The sequence below is a fragment of the Callorhinus ursinus genome, unplaced genomic scaffold (assembly GCF_003265705.2).
Source record: "Callorhinus ursinus isolate GAN/ISIS: 27379988/994484 unplaced genomic scaffold, GSC_fseal_2.0 scaffold25, whole genome shotgun sequence".
NCBI lineage: Eukaryota > Metazoa > Chordata > Mammalia > Carnivora > Otariidae > Callorhinus > Callorhinus ursinus.
The window spans coordinates 29,360,498-29,378,689 of NW_027397087.1; the positions used below are offsets into that span (position 1 = coordinate 29,360,498).

General features: G+C 37.4%; 1 protein-coding gene and 1 non-coding gene across 15 annotated transcripts in view; one reads left to right on the forward strand and one right to left on the reverse strand.

Annotated features, from left to right (window-relative positions):
* CSNK1G1 (casein kinase 1 gamma 1) overlaps positions 1–18,192 on the reverse strand; it is a 182,054-nt gene that overhangs the window by 89,263 nt on the left and 74,599 nt on the right. The gene's annotated exons all lie outside the window — the stretch shown is intronic.
* Positions 5,430–5,533, forward strand: LOC112833510 (U6 spliceosomal RNA). Its single transcript, XR_003210662.1, has one exon. It is a non-coding gene; the product is annotated as a U6 spliceosomal RNA (small nuclear RNA).

Below are 18,192 nucleotides of genomic sequence, written 5' to 3' on the forward strand. Positions count from 1 at the left end.
GAAACCAACAAAGGTCTTGTGCTAAGAGAAAAAGCATAATGGTGAAATACTAATTATTAATCTGGCCTCAAAGTAGAAAATAAAAGAGAGGAGAATACCTAGAAAGAAGATGAAGGGGAAGCTTTGATAGCAAAACATTTAAAAAATAACATCTACCACACACAGTGTGATTATGAGCATTACATGAGTTAGAATATGTGAAAGTACTTTGTAAACTGCAAGGTGCTAGATAAACCTAATTTTTATCTACCTCTTTTATTATTGCAGGGTATGAACCGATATTTCCTGGCAGAAAACGACTTAAAAAATACAATTTATAATCAAGGCATTTCAAAGAAAAAAACTAATAACCTTTGGATTATACGTAAAGATGACGGATAAGAAGAAGAGAAGGATCAAAAATGATGTCTCCACTAGTGGACAACAGAAAAAGAACCAAGAGAGGAAGCACTCTTACACTCTACCATGATGATGCCCCCTTCCAAGTTCCCACTAAACCTAAAGTAATAGACAATTACAAAATATCTCTCAGCTTCAACTTTCATACCTATATAAAAAAATATAATCACAGAAACATAATGAATGAGACAGCCTATGTTAACAAGAAATGTGATGGCTGTTACAGCACAAAATGCTGCCTTGTGTTTGCTTACTTTCTCTGGGGGCACCAAGAGAACTGAACACATGTCACCCTCTTACAAAGCAATTATCCTTATTCCTAAGAGGCAATGGAGGTGATTGGATAATTCTCTTGAGCTATGCATCACTCAAATGAATTCCTCTGCCAGAGGGCATCATTAAGACTAAACAGGCCAACACAAAATGCAGCCATGTGGAAAGCTAGACAATCACTCAGCCACTAACCTCCTCAGTGATATACTTACTCAAAAATTTTGCTCTGGAAGAATTACAAAAATAGAGGGTTAAAATCCTACCCGTTTAAAATGAATGACTGCTTCAGCTGAAATGTATTTATTAAGTATATATATTTAAAACATACCAATAACTGAGAAAGGCAGGCAGTTTAATGGACAGCAAAATACCATCGATGAGATGGCACAATCCCAAGCACTCAAAGCTTTTAGTATCTGTTGCACAAAATCCACAATCCTTCCCACGCTCACTTCCTGGCTATGAGTTCTTTTATTGTTAATGGAAATGAAACTGCATTACATAGTAGTTTCTGGAACTCTACATCTAAACTCAGCCCTTTTGAAGCAGCAGTCCTGGATGTGAGGCTGCCCATAAAACCCACTGCATGAAGACTTCCTATTGCAGTAAGTCACCTACAGAGACAACATTTACCGTAAGCTTCATCAGACACAGCATTATTTCAAAGAACCAGCAGGTTTCAGTTCTCAGAGTCACACTGATAAAGGAACCTACAGCCTCAGGTTCCCAGTTTAGTTAGATCTCCAGCTGTCACATTTTCTTGCCCGAAAGTGAAAGTAGTACATTTATAAATTACTACCTAGAAATTGTAAAAAAAAAAAAAAAAAAAAAAATCCAGCCAAATGAACTTGGGGTACTTTGTGTTAAAACAAGAAACCACTCTTATGTAACTCAGATTGGTTACCATGCCTATTTAGGGCAAAGAGGACGGACTGGCCTAATGCCTCCACCACCCAGAGAACATCTTTTTAAGCAGGCAGTATGATTAGCAGTAAGAAGATAACAAAATGGCAACACAACTTTAAAGAAAAAAGCCACAAGTCTTTTTCATTATTATTAACTTAATTCTACAAGTATATTAGTATAATGTGCAAAAATATTTCCCAAATGGTTAGCAGTTAACAGCAAGAAAAAAATTTCTCGGGGCTCCTGGGTGGCTCAGTCATTAAGCGTCTGCCTTCGGCTCAGGTCATGATCTCAGGGTCCTGGGACTGAGCCCCACATCAGGCTCCCTGTTCAGCAGGAAGTCTGCTTCTCCCTCTCCCACTCCCTTTGCTTGTGTTCCCTCTCTCCCTGTGTCTCTGTCAAATAAATAAATAAAATCTTAAAAAAAAAAAAAGAATACAGTTTCTCCATGTGCTAAATTTTTTGAAGGACTTACTTAATTCAGTAGTATATTATAGAAAAAACTTACTACATCTTGCTTAACACTTGTAACAGCATAGAGCATGTTTACTATTAATATGCAAAACATGTCTATTTTATTTATTTTAAAGATGTCTATTTTAGACAATATTAAAATGTTTTCTCAACTGCAGGACATGATCCATTAGTGGAGTGTGAAATAAATAAATACAGGAGGTTGTGACCAACATGTTCTTTAAAGAAAAACAGTGTAAAATAAAAAAATACAGTACACCACACTTAGCAAGGGTATTATTTCATGAAATGTTTGCTGCAGATATACATACATATTAAATTGTGTATGCACTGGATCACAATATAATTTATTTTTTTAGTGTGGGTCATAGTCAAAAAAATAAAAGTCATCAATAAAAACCTTCCAGGGACACCTGGCTCGCTCAAGTGGTGGAGCATGTGAGTCTTGATCTCGGGGTCATGAATTCAACCAAAACAACAAGATACCTTTAGAAATAAACCTAACCAAAGAGGTGAAAGACCTGTATTCTGAAAACTGTAAGACACAGATGAAAGAAATTGAAGATAACTCAAAAAAAGGAAAAACGTTCCATGCTCATGGATTGGAAGAACAAATATTGTCAAAATGTCTATACTACTCAAAGCAATCTACACCTTTAAGGAAATCCCTATCAAAATACCAATAGCATTTTTCGCAGAGCTAGAACAAACAATCCTAAAATTTATATGGAACCACAAAAGATCCCAAGTAGCCATATCAAAAAAAAAAAAGAAAAGAAAAGCTGGAGGCATCACAATTCCAGACTTTAGATTATATTACAAAGCTGTAGTAATCAAAACAGTACGGTACCAGCACAAAAATAGACACATAGATCAAAGAAACAGAATAGAGAACCCAGAAATGAAACCACAACTATATAGTCAATTAATCTTTGACAAAGCCAGGGAGAATATCCAATGGGAAAAACACAGTCTCTTCAACAAATGGTGTTGGGAAATTCAGACAGCAACATGCAAAAGAATGAAACGACCACTTTCTTACACCATACACAAAAATCAGTTCAAAATGGATTAAAGACTTAATGTGAGACTTGAAACCATAAAAATCCTAGAGACCACAGGCAGTAACCTCTTTGACATCAGCCATAGCAACTTCTTTCTAGATGTCTCTAGAGTCGAGAGGAACAAAAGCAAAAATAAACTATTAGGGCTTCATCAAAGTAAAATGCTTCTGCACAGTGAAGGAAACAACACTAAAAGGCAGCCTATGGAATGGGAGAAGATATTTGCAAATGGCATATCTGATAAAGGGGTAGCATCCAAAATCTATAAAGAACTTATCGATCTCAACACCCAAAAAATGAATAATCCAATTAAAAAATGGACAGAAGAAATGGACATTTCTCCAAAAAAGACATCCAGATGGTCAAACGACACATGAAAAGATGCTCCACATCACTCATAATCAGGGAAACACAAATCAAAACTACAATGAGATACAACCTCACACCTGTCAGAAAGGCTAAAATCAATTAACACAGGAAATAACAGGTGTTGACAAGGATGTGAAGGAGAACCCTTTTGCACTGTTGGTGGGAATGCAAACTGGTGCAGCCACCCTGGAAAAGAGAGTTTTCCCTGGAGTTTCCTCAAAAAGTTAAAAATAAAACTACGCTAGGATCCAGCACTCACACCACTAGCTATTTATCCAAAGAATACAAAAATACTAATTCAAAGAGATACACGTACCCTGATGTTTATACAGCATTATCAAAAATAGTCAAATTATGTAAACAGCCCAAGTGTCCACTGATGAATGGATAAAGATGTGGTATAGGGGCATGTGGGTGGCTCAGTCAGTTAAATGTCTGCCTTCAGCTTGGGTCGTGATCCCAGGGTCCTGGGATTGAGCCCTGCATCGGGGTCCCTGCTCAGCAGAGAGCCTGCTTCTCTCTCTCTCCCTCTGCTGCTCCCCCTGCTTGTTGAAAAATTATACTTTACCCATCGAATGGTCTTGGCACACTAGTTGAAAAGCAATGAACCACAGATTCATATCTGATTCTCAATTCTGTTCCATTGACCTATTACGTCTATTCTAATGCAAGTACCCCTGGCATTAGATCACTGTTGCTTTGTATTAAATTTTGAAATAAAAAAAAATGTGAGTCATTTAACTTTGTTCTTGTTTTTCAATACCGCTTTGGCTCTTCTGCACACCTTTCAACTCCGTATGAATTTCAGGATTAGCCTGTCAATTTCTACAAAAAAGCCAGCTAGAATTCTGACAGGGATTGTGTCAAACTGGAGATCAATTTGGGGAGTACTACCATCTTAACAATATTAAGTTTGATCCCTGAATATGAATGTCGTTCCATGTATTTTGGTCTTAATTTCTTTCAACATTTTATAGTTTTCAGAGTAAAAATTCTATACTCATTTTGTTAAATTTATTCTCTTTTGATAATACTGTAAATAGAACTGTTTTCTTAACTTCATTTTCAGATTAAACATAGATATTTTTAATAATAATTTGGACCTCTTCTCTCATGACCCATTCCTAGAAGCATATTATTTCTTTTAATTAGAGAAGTATTAGGGGGTGCCTGGGTGGCTCAGTTGGTTAAGTGTCTGACTCTTATTTTCAGCTCAGGTCATGATCTCAGGGCCGAGAGATCCCGCCCCACATCAGGCTCCACACTCAGTGCAGAGTCGGCTTGAGATTCTCTGCCTCTCTCTCGCCTTCTGACCTTCCCCCTGATCATACACACACTCTCTCTAATAAACAAATAAAATCTTTTTTAAAAAAAGGTATTAGTATTGGGGCACCTGGGTGGCTCAGTCATTAAGCATCTGCCTTCGGCTCAGGTCATGATCCTGGGGTCCTGGGATCGAGCCCCGCATTGGGCTCCCAGCTCCACGGGAAGCCTGCTTCTCCCTCTCCCACTCCCCCTGCTTGTGTTCCCTCTCTCTCTGTGTCTCTCTCTGTCAAATAAATAAATAAAATCTTTAAAAAAAAAAAAAGTGTTAGGGGGCGCCTGGGCGGCTCAGTTGTTAAGCATCTGCCTTCGGCTCAGGTCATGATCCTGGGGTCCTGGGACTGAGGCCCGCATCAGGCTCCCTGCTCAGCGGGAAGCCTGCTTCTCCCTCTCCCACTCCCCCTGCTTGTGTTCCCTCTCTCGCTGTGTCTCTCTCTCTGTCAAATAAATAAATAAAATCTTAAAAAAAAAAAAAGTGTTAGTATCTCTTAAACTCTAACTAGGGAACTCTTTATATAAATGAATTTTCCAGATTAGTGACACTCCTTCAATAAAAGTTAAAAAGTAAAATCACTTACATGAAAATGTTTTTGAAGTTTCAGGCTTCATAAAGAGTATATGGTGCTCATTTTGGTGGCACATATACCAGAATTGGAATGATACATAGATTAGCATGATTCCTGTGTAAGGATGACATACAAATCTGTGAAATGCTCCATATTTTTACAAATTTCCAATTATAAAATAAGTAACGGGAATGTAATGTATAGCATGGTGACTACAGTAAATAACACTGTATTGCATATTTATAAGTTGTTCAGAAAGTAAATCTTAAAAGTCCTCATCATAGGAAAAAAAAATTTGTAACTATGTAGGATGAGAGATATTAATTGGACTTACTGTGATGATCATTCTGCAGTATATACAAAAATATCAAATCATTATGTTGTACACCTGAAACTGTTATATGCCAATTATACCTCAATTAAAATAATTTTTTAAGATTTATCTTAGAGAGAGAAAGTATATAAGTGGGGAGAGGGGCAGAGGGAGAAGGAGAAAGATTCTTAAGCAGACTCCCCAGTGAGCACAGAGGCCAAAATGGGGTTCGATCTCACAACCCATGAAATTATGACCTGAGCCAAAACCAAGAGTCAGATGCTTAACCAACCGAGCCACCAAGGCGCCCCTAAAAATTTTTTTAAGGACAAAATATCTGATTTTTTTTTTATGAATCTGGTCAAGATGAATAATAGTTATATTACATCACTTGAGTGACACCCTTAAAGGTTACTGAAGTACATAAGGTTATTCTGCCTAGACTGCTCTGTTTTGTGTACTCTGTCCCCTCCCTTGCTATCAGTCAGCTAGTGATTACTTACTGATATATGTAATACCCTTCTCTTGTGTTCCTACTCTACAGGAGACTAAGAAAATAAGCTTGTTAGAAATGCATATAAAGGGGCGCCTGGGTGGCTCAGACGGTTAAGCGTCTGCTTTCGGCTCAGGTCATGATCCCGTGGTCCTGACATCGAGTCCCGCGTCAGGCTCCCTGCTCAGTGGGGAGCCTGCTTCTCCCTCTGCCTCTGCCTCTCTCTCTCTCCCTGTCTCTCATGAACAAATAAATGGAATCTTTAAAAAAAAATGCATATAAAATATGAAGCTTTAAGGAAAAGACGGTAGTTCTAAAATACAGAAACTTTAGGGTACATAGATCCTAAGATACCTATTTTGGCTGCTAAGACATTTTTATTTTTTATTTTATTTTATTTTTTTTTAAGATTTTATTTATTTATTTGAGAGAGAGAATGAGATAGAGAGAGCATGAGAGGGAAGAGGGTCAGAGGGAGAAGCAGACTCCCTGCTGAGCAGGGAGCCCGATGCGGGACTCGATCCCGGGACTCCAGGATCATGACCTGAGCTGAAGGCAGTTGCTTAACCAACTGAGCCACCCAGGCGCCCTGCTAAGACATTTTTAAATTTTTATTGTTCTTTTGGTTTGTTTGCTAGTCTTCAGCTTTGTTCCAGAGAGCTAGAACTTGTTAAGAAAAATGATACCATATGCAGCTTTACTATAACATAGTTAAAAATTTCAGCCAACGTAATTTGTAGTTCTAATTTACCTTAATATACTCTACATAAATTTTTGTGAAAAAAATAATCGAATATTCTGAAAATATAGATATTTTACAGTATCTGTAGAAAACTGCACTTCTATCATTGATGTATAAATTTCCTGCCCAATATATATAAAACAAAACTAATTTTATCCAGTAAGCTATAGAGGATGTTACATTTCTGATAATAATCTATCTTTATTAAAATGTTTGTGCTATTTACTTACTATAATACTAAAATCTACAAGTAACCAGAAGCCCACTTATATGGTAACAGTTGTGGTAATTCACTTGATGAAAAAGAATACAGCCATTAAACTTATAATCATGAAAATCACATTACCAATTTAGTAAATAAAAAGCAGAATCCCAAAGCATATCCAACTTTGCTTAACCAAAGTGCATATATATGCATATGTGACTATATACATATATGTACATACATATACACATGACAGAACAAAGACTTTGCTCTAATTTTCTGTGATGTTACAGTTCTGTCTACCAAAACAAAAACAATATAAAACTACCTTCATGAATTGGAATTTCTGGATGTTCAAATCCAAACCATCTAATTATTATTTAGATTTTTTAAATTATTTAGATTAATGAATCTCTGAAATAGTTTATAAAATAAAGATAAATAGAAAAAGTAGCATTACAACCTCAAAAAGACATGTTAACTTTTTAGTCTCATGGCAGAAACATTATTCTAAACTACCTAGGAGAGTCCTTTAATCATAGGCACACAGAATTACTTAAAATCACAAAGCATTTACTGTTGAAGCAAAACCACCCAAACTTGAGAAACTCCCACTATTATTCTTAACATACCAGTACCATTGGATAAAAAGACTGTTCTGTGTTTTTTAACAATACAAAAAAATTTGGGGTGCCTGGATGGCTCCGTTGGTTAAGTGTCCAATTTTTTATTTTGCTCAGGTCATGATCTCAGTGTCATGGATCAAGCCCTGCACTGGGCTCTGTGCTCAGCGCAGAATGTGCTTGTCCCTCTCCCTCCCCCCATTTGTGTTCTCTCTCTCTCTCTCAAATAAATAAATGAATAAAATCTTTTAAAAATATATAAAAAATTAAATATCTTTCAATTTTTAAAGAAAAATTATACTTTTTTGTGGGAAGGGGGAATGAGATCAGACGTTCCTTATTAATTTATGCTCTCCAGCAAGGGGGAAAGATAAAATGTAACGCCTTTCCAGGTTTTTTTGCTACCTACAGAATAAAGTGCAAACTCTCCATCATGGCCCACACCTAGTCAAGAATGGACTGCTGACATCTCTAGCCTCACTTCCCCTACTGTACCTTATTCAAATAAAAAGCTCAGGGCAGAATAAGGTACAATGTTTATAATGTCCTCTTCCACTTCGATTTTACTCTAAATTCCAAAATACATGTTTTGTAAAATTAAGAATAAATAAAAATAATAATTAATTAGCCAATGCTTTCCCTCTTCACCTCCCAGAAAAATCACTGAAGATTAAAGTTGGGAACGGTCCACTATAGAAACTAAAAATGTTACTTAAAGAAAAGATTTTTGGCTATCATTGTATACTTTGTATTTCTTTTCCTAGTAATAGGTAATTGTACTAAATGCCAATGACTATTATCTTTGGAATGAGATATTTATTCTAATGCCCTTTTAACTTTTTTTTTAAAGATTTTATTTATTTATTTGAGAGAGAGAGAATGAGAGAGAGAGAAAGCACATGAGGTGGGGGAGGGTCAGAGGGAGAAGCTGACTCCCTGCCGAGCAGGGAGCCCAATGCGGAACTCGATCCAGGGACTCCAGGATCATGACCTGAGCCGAAAGCAGTCGCTTAACCAACTGAGCCACCCAGGCGCCCACCCTTTTAACTTTTTTATCATCACGTGGTATTTCAACCACATAACTTAAGTGACAAGTGGTGAGATTACATAGTATAGAATGGAAATAATCTGGGATGTCCCAGATCTGGGCTCTGGTTTCAACTGTGTGGTGAACTAGTTTATTTTACCTTGACCAAGGCATTTAGTCTCTAATCTCTCTCATCTTTAAAATGATGAAAGTTGGACTAGGCAACACCAAGGGTCCTTACAGGTCTAAAACTTAAGTAACTCTTGCTTTTGTTGGTCTGGACTTCATATAGCATTAGTGATGACAACAATCCACTAGCAAATGCTCTTTGTTGATGGTGGTTAAAACAACTACAAATCTACTTAACTACCTAAGCAGCTAAATCACGTTTTTATATGTCACTAGAATATCTCAAAAGTCTGTCAAATAAATGCCTTGCTAAATAAAAACGTATAACACGGAGATATCTGGCTTAACATGGTAGCTAAAAAAGAGACATTTAGCTCTATTCCTTTCCAAAACCCCACTGAAATGACCAAAGAAAGAAAGAAAAATAAAGTAGGTGCAAAAACAGCAGACTGGAGATGTCAACCTTCAGAAGAAGTGAACAGACAAGACCTGCGAAAGCTGACATATAACACAGAGGAGGAATCTTAATGCTAAGACTGCCTAATAATATTCATAGAAAGTTTACAATTCCAGGGCGCCTGGGTGGCTCAGTTGGTTAAGCGACTGCCTTCAGCTCAGGTCATGATCCTGGAGTCCCAGGATCGAGTCCCGCATCAGGCTCCCTAATCAGCAGGGAGTCTGCTTCTCCCTCTGACCCTCCCCCCTCTCATGTGCTCTCTCTCTCTCTCTCTCATTCTCTCTCTCAAAATAAATAAAAAAAAATAAAAAAAAAAAGAAAGTTTACAATTCCATTGGAAACTTGAGAAGAATTAATGAAAGAGGGGAGCCTGGGTGGCTCAATCATTAAGCGTCTGCCTTCGGCTCAGGTCATGATCCCAGGGTCCTGGGATCGAGCCCCACATCGGGCTCCCTGCTCAGTGGGAGGCCTGCTTCTCCCTCTCCCACTCCCCCTGCTTGTGTTTCCTCTCTCGCTGTGTTCTCTCTCTGTCAAATAAATAAATAAAATCTTAAAAAAAAAAAAAAAAGAATTAACCAAAGATATGTGGATAACTAAGAAAATTCTTTAAAAATCAAGTATGAATACTTTTTTTTAGAGATTTTATTTATTTATTTAACAGAGAAAGTGAGAGAGCACAAGCAGGGGGAGCAGCAGAAGGAGGAGAGAAGCAGGCTCCCCACTGAGCAGGGAGCCTGATGCAGGGCTCAATCCCAGGACCCTGGGATCATGAGCTGAGCCAAAGGCAGACGCTTAACCATCTGAGCCACCCAGGCGCCCCAAGTATCAATAATTTTTAATTTTGAGGGAAGGGGTTTGGGGACGTACGTGAAAGAAAACATAATAATATAGTGCTCTCATAGCTCAGCTGTGAACAATATTTTCACAACCATAACACTATAAATGTAGAAAAATAGTTTAAACAAAAAGTATAACATAAGTATATTGGGAGAATGTGGGGAGTGACTGGGATGGTGTATACCAGAAAAATAAAAAAACAATCTTTATAACACTTAGGAAAAAGGAGCTATCCAGAAGACATGTTTTTTTGTGTTTTTTTTTAAAGATTTTATTTATTTGACAGAGAGAGAGACAGCCAGAGAGAGAATACAAGCAGGGAGAGCAGGAGAGGAAGAAGCAGGTTTCCCGCAGAGCAGGGAGCCTGATGCGGGGCTCGATCCCAGGAACCCGGGATCATGACCTGAGCCGAAGACAGACGCTTAACCGACTGAGCCACCCAGGCACCCCTCCAGATTGGTTTTAGTAATCCTGGAAACTTCACCATTAAATTCTCCTGATAAACTAGCCTAGATGCATAATCCTGAAGAATCCTATCTGCAACCCTTCTAAAATTGCTATATTAATGTGATGCATGCAGACTATGTGTCAGTGAATGTGGCTGAAGTGCTTGACTCCTACCATTTTTTGATGGATTATGCTGACAAAAAAATATTCTTCCTCAAGATCTGTTAAAGCTGCTTAACCTCAACAACCTCTGCTGAGTTAGAACTAACAGGGTGTAATTCCAAAAGAAATTTAAACTATGATACTACTAAGAACAAGAATTTTATACTTACTTGTAGTTTTTTCAAGAAAATTAAAATGGCTTATTTCTGGAATCATAATTTTAAATCAAATCCCTCCACAACATACTATGGAAGCAAAACAAAGGATACAATCTCTTACACACCTGTGAAGTGGGGCCATTAAACATCCCTTACGGAGGGGGAAAGTATTTTGTCAGATCTACAACTTACTTTGAATGGTGCAAGCACAGACACACATTCACACACTCACACACACAATGTACACACACATCTCCAAAGATATAAAATATATGGGACAAAATATTAACAAGTGGTAAATCTAGGTAATAGTATATTATGGATAATCACCATCCTATTCTTTTTACTTTTTAGTAAAAATATGAAAGTCTTCATACAAGGATGGGAAAAATTAAAACAAAAGTTTAAACAATATTTGTATTATGTATATAAATGCTCACTATGTATCAACCATTGTATTATGTGATTATATACATGATCTGAATTATATCTCCACAACAAATCTGTAAAGTAGATATTATTACTCTTATCTTAAAAAGGGGGGCGGGTGGGACTTGGAAAAGCAATATGACTCCAGGACTCTTACTTTTATTTTTTTTTAATTTTTTAATTTTTTTTTAAATTTTATTTATTTATTCATAAGAGACAGAGACACGGGAAGCCTGCTTCTCCCTCTCCCACTCCCCCTGTTTGTGTTCCCTCTCTCGCTGTGTCTCTCTCTGTTAAATAAATAAATAAAATCTTTAAAAAAAAAACAAAACCCTCAGTATATTGGTGAGAGTCCTGTCTCTTCATTCTTCCTTTCCCATTCTCTCACAGTGGGAAATAAGGGCTCTAAGACCTTGTGGGACACAATATGAAACCAAGAGCTTTAGAAAACATGCATCTGTAAACCGTTAATGATCACAACTGACAAACATAGAACTGGTTGGTAAAAGCTGAAGTTACAAATTCCAATTTAAGTTCATTAGTGATAGATAAGTAATTCAGGTAAGGAAAGAACAATATGCAGAGATGTTGTCATGCACATCCTACTTTAGTCACAGAAATAAGTATCTTATTTTAGAAGCCAGGGAGGAGGGTGTCAAAGGACAAGTTGCTACCCTTGGCCAATTTACTTTTGTCAAAAACATCCTTCTCTGTTAATGTACTTTTGCGTATTTCATCAGATACCAAAGATGAAAAATAGCAAAAAAAAAAAAATGAATTCTTTATGCCTCCATTTTCTTATTTGCAAGTAAAAAGATTCTCTAACAATATCCTATTTCACAAGAATATGAAAATTATTAAAATTGTATGCGAGACTGTCTAGTCTAAAGGGTCTCCCATTAACCTAGGTACATACCTATTAGGAATGGGAAAGAAATATCATCTACTTATTCTTGCAACTAAGAAGAAAAACAAGCCATTATTTGTAGACTGTATTAAATGTAGACAACATTTTCTTAATTCTGGAGGAATAGAATCATTTACAACTTAATGTTTACATGATTCTTTCCAGGCCTGATTCAGAATAATCAAAATTAAAAAAAAAAAGGCCTCAAAATAGCCCCCATGTTTCTCAATTAATGGAAAACAACTTGCACATTTATTTCCATTCCATTGTATCCTCCAACCTTTTATTCACAATCATCCTTCATCAATCTTCCTTTCTCAAATCTTCAAAATTCCCTTATCTATAGAGGCAATACACACAGGTTAAGACTCCACAGAAATAATCTTTCCATTGAGAAACAGGCAAAGGCCACAAAGAAGCAACTCTTAAAAGATATATAAATCAATGTATAAAGACATTTAACTTTACCCGTGAACCTATACACATTTAATAAGACATCATTTTACCCTATCAGACTAGCAGAGATCAAAAGATTCTCAATAATGTTCAAGGTTTTTGAAGGGGTAGGGAAAGAACCACCCATGCACACACATGCAGACACAGGCAGAAAGTAAAGAGAAACCATCTTTCTAGGGGGCAAATTTCCAATATGTAACAAAATCACAAATATGTATATCGTTTGACTCAGAGTGTACACTTCCCAGATTTATCCTAATAAAATAATCAGCCAAGTTTATACTACAAGGATGTACTACCGGCATCTATTAGGATGCTCAGTACAGTATCATTTATAATATGAAAAAAACAGAAACAATTTATATGTATATATAATTTGGCTAAATTACAGAATAACTACAGACATTAAAAATGAATGATCTAGAGGTGCCTGAGTGGCTCAGTTTGTTAAGCGTCCGACTCTTGCTTTTGGCTCAGGTCATCTCAGGGTCATGAGATGGAGCTGATATAGGGCTTCGTGCTGGGCGTGGAGTTTTTTTTTTTTTCTTAATTTTATTTATTTTTGACAGAGAGAGAGAGAGCACAAGCAGAGGAAGCAGCAGGGAGAGGCAGAGGGAGAAGCAGACTCCCTGCGGGGCTCGATCCCAGGACCCTGAGATCATGACCTGAGCCGAAGGCAGACGCTTAACTGTCTTGAGCCACCCAGGCACCCCATGGGCGTGGAGTTTTCTTAAGATTCTTTCTCTCCCTGCTCCCCTGCCATCTCTCGTGTGTGCATGCATGCTCGCTCTCAAAAAAAAAAAGAATGCTATTTTTTTTTTTAAGATTTTTATTTATTTATTTGACAGAGAGAGAGACAGACACAGAGAGAGCACAAGCAGGGGGAGCAGTAGAGGGAGAGGGAGAAACAGGCTCTCCACTGAGCAGGGAGCTAGATGTAGGTAGGGCTCGATCCCAGTACCCTGGAATCATGACCTGAGCCAAAAGGTAGACGCTTAACCTACTGAGCCACCCAGGTGCCCCAAGAATGATCTATATTTAAATTGAAAAAAGAAATCCGTGCTATATTAAGTGATAAAAATACATTTATAGTACAATTTGATTACATTTCTAAAATATGTCCTGATATACATTATAGAAAATTAAATTAATTTAATAAAATTAGTGGTTATCTTCAGAAAAACATTTTTTTTAAAGATTTTATTTTTAAGGAATCTCTACACCCAACATGGGGCTCCAACTCACAACTCCGAGATCAAGAGTTGCATGCTTCACCAACTGAGCCAGTCAGATGTCCCTGGAGAAAGTTCTAAAGTACAATTTGAAAAACCTCTTCTGACTTTCCAACCTCTCTACTCTTCAAGCTCTTCCTCTTCCAGCATCCCTTAAATGTACCTTTCTCCCACTCATACCAACGCCATAAAGTAGTGACTGTGTGTCTATTAACACCTACATGGTGATGATCTCCTAATCCCTATCAAGCCTAAACTTTTCTTAGTCTCATATTCACATTTTTGCATATGTGCTGCACACTCCTCAAAGTCAATATATTAACAAACTCTATTTCCTATTTCCATTAAAAGTTTCTTCATTCACTTGGTCTCTCCAAGCTGGCAAACTCCGTCATCTTTGAAAGCTACCCCTCAAACATCTGGTGGTCAAATCCTGCCTACAATCTACTTCTGAAATTTCTCCCTCATTCATCCCTTCCTTTCAACTCACTGCCATTTTCAGAGCTAAGAGCTAAGGCAGGTCTGGCCATTTCTGACTTGGACTATAAAGCCAAACAAACATTTCTTAAGTACCCATTAACATTTCTTAAATACACATTATATGCCATACACAGTAAAAGGAGCTGAGAATATAAAGATTAATGAAGCAAAGTACTACCATCAGGCTAATTTTGAGGCAGAGAGATGGGGAAAGATAATACAATGTGACAAGTTTTATAATTAGAGCAAAATCCACAAGATGTCAATCTCTTTTTTATCTGATCTAATCTTACAACTAGCTGAATAATCCTTCTATCTAGAATAGAAACCAGATCATGTCACTCTTCTGTTGTAAAACCCTTGATGATTCTACTCCACTGCCTATAGGATAAAGTCCAAATGCTTTAATACCATCCAAACACTTCACAATCTGGCCCCAACCTACCTAATAGAGTCATCTATGACTTTTTTTACTTCACATCCATTAACCCAGTCATGTTGCTGGGTTAACTAGTTGCTACTCTGATAATGTTTTGTGCTCCTACTGCTGGAGAGCCCTTCTTCCTTGTGCCCACCAGTGGAAGTCTTGTCCTATTCTCAAATAATACTTCCTTTCTGAAACCTCTATTAACTGCTGCCAAAGCAGTTTTTAATATGATCTATTATAACACTTATCACTCCATGTTATAATTTGTTTTTTTCTTTCTACCAGTAGACTGTGAGACAGAGTCTTAAGGACGGAAACTACATTTTGTTATTCTTTCTATCTTTCCCAAAGTCTAGTAAAATAGTAATTATTCAAGAAATGTTTGTTAAGGGGTGCCTGGATGGCTCAGTTGTTAAGCGTCTGCCTTCGGCTCAGGTCATGATCCCAGCGTCCTGGGATCGAGCCCCACATCGGGCTCCCTGCTCCACGGGAAGCCTGCTTCTCCCTCTACCACTCCTCCTGCTTGTGTTCCTTCTCTGGCTTTGTCTCTCTCTGTCAAATAAATAAATAAAATCTTAAAAAGAAAGAAAGAAATGTTTGTTAAGGGGCGCCTGGGTGGCTCAGTCGTTAAGCGTCTGCCTTCGGCTCAAGTCATGATCCCAGGGTCCTGGGATCAAGCGCCACATCGAGTTCCTTGCTCAGCGGGGAGCCTGCTTCTCCCTCTCTCCTCTGCTCCTGCTCTCTCTCTCACTCTCTCTCAAATAAATAATAAATAAAATCTTAAAAAAAAAAAGAAATGTTTGTTAAATGAATGATGGGGTAGAAACAGATTTGCAGAGAACCAAAATTTACTAACATTGCATTATTTTCTTTGTTTCTCTATCTGGAAACCAGAGGTCTACCTAAATCCAGTGGTACTAAGGCCACTACCTACCACCAGGAGCCTGAAGGAGGCTATGTTTTTTTCTCTCTCTTTCTATTCATCTGGCTATCTATCCATCCCACGGATTAACAACAGTAAATAACACAGATAGAATCCCCACCCTCCAAGGGGGTTATAGTCAAGTAAGGAGAGACAATTAACAGGTAAACAAACATGCAAAAAATCATTTCAGATAGTGATCAATATGGTGACTAAAATAGTGTTTGATGGGATAGAATTTAGCTAGGGGAGAAATGTGCCATTTTAAATGGAGGTAGGGGGAGAAATCACTGAAGGTTTCTCTGAGAAGGTAACAAAAGGTAAAGCCTGAAGGATGAGAAGCAACTACCTAAGCAAAATTTGGGGGAAGAATTCTGCAGTAGAAGGAACTTTAAATGCCAAAGCTCTGAAGCAGAAATGCATCTGGCTGTTTGAGGGGCAGAGAGACAGTGTGGCTAGAGAAAGAAACGAATGTGGAGAAGAAAGCATGGCTTTGTAGGTGGTAGCCTTGGTGAAGGCCCATCTGCACCTGCCTTGAGTTCGGAATCTCTAGTTTTTATCTTCTGTTGTCTGCACAATCTCCTACTTACTAATAGCACAGGCAAAGAGCAGTGGAATGGAGTATATAGCATACCCTATTGTTAGGAAGATGTCAAATGATTCTGGAAGTACCTTTTCTGGTTTTTGTTGATAAAAAGTATTCCTAGATACAATGTCATGACAATATGGTCCCAGGGATAATAAAAACCTGGTAAGTACACAAGACTAAAACCACTTCAAAAGAAAGGTCTTTCTACTGACTACAAGGCAAGCCAAAATGAGAACTCCCAAAATTATCCTAAATTCATATAAGGAAATAAAACACAACACTCTACTACTCTGAAATACAGATGGGCTATATATTTATCCTTTTAACTCAGTAAGTTTTTCTATTCCTATGTAAACTTAAAGATCATCTAATACAAATCTAGACTTAAGTAATTAAACAAGACAGATTTCCAGTTTTCACTGACTAAAGTTGTTCTTTACCTTTAGAGAAATCAAACAATTTTATGATGTTCTGAGAAAGCAAGAATTTATATGCATCAAACTGCCTCTCAGTAGTAATTCTGTGGATGATTATGTCATAATCTATTTAATTCAAGTTACTACTGTGATGTTAGAGCAAAGTCAATCCATTACATAAATGAATATTCACGAAACTAGCTGCTAAAACAACTCAGTAGTTGCTAGGAACTCAAGCAGTGTGAAATTACACATCTTACTCCTCTTCTCAGTAGCATCTGCTAGATTTGCTAACTCGAACATCACTAAATATAAAGAGCCTTCCATTACACTAGTCAGGTCTTAAAATTCCAGGCTACTGGCCTTCTACCAGTAAAAATAAATTCATACTCAGCATCCTTAAATTCAACTGTGCACTCAGTGATCTCTTCCCTAGTGTAGTGATGCTTCCCTGATTCTCTCTATGACGGACCAGAGACAACATTTTTTCCTTCTTCTTTTGAAGATCAGAAATAGCAGAGGTGACAAGCAATAATCATCTTACCCTCCCACACTCCTGTTGCCCCAAGGGCCAGAGTCTCTTACAATGGGTCTTCATAATAATCCATACCCATAACAGCTATGGAGAAAAAGCAAACACTTTAGCCTAAAAGGGAACCTCTTCACATTCTCCAAGCTGATGTCCAACTTCATATAAGATCTTTCATTTTCTCTTCCCAATTCATCTAGGGAGGGCCACTGAAAAATTTATAAATACCTACTGTATCTACTTCCCAATTTCACATCTTCAAACTGGTTGGTTTTGTCATTTTTCATCATACTCATAAATTCATACTTGAAATTAAAAAATCCATTTCCTTGGTTGGGAAATAAAATTGCATAATTTCTCCCTGGAGTTCTAGATCAATCCTGATGTTGGTTATTTCCAGGAAGAAATGCAAACATAGTATCAGTTGGAAAGCCTCTATGAACAGGATGTATATCCTTATAGACTAACTCTGGGTATTACTCAGTAAGGATTTACCCCTTATAAGGGGTAGAGTCTGAATTAAAGCAAGGCGTTACTCCCTCCTTACAGTGTGGTTCAAGAACCAACAATATCTAGGTCACTTGAAGTTTGTTAAAAAGAATTTAAGGCTCTACCTCTCAGACCAACGAAATCAGAATTTTCATTTTATTGCTATCTGTATGCAGCTCTCCCTACATCATAAAATCTCAGAATTGGTGGTAAATTTAAAAGCCTATCATACACAAACAGAGATGAACCTTGGATACAATTATAATTGGTAGTGACTACAGTCCCCTTCACAAATTCTTTAGTTCTTAAAATAGCAAGTCCTCCTTAAGATAATGACTCATGAAATTAT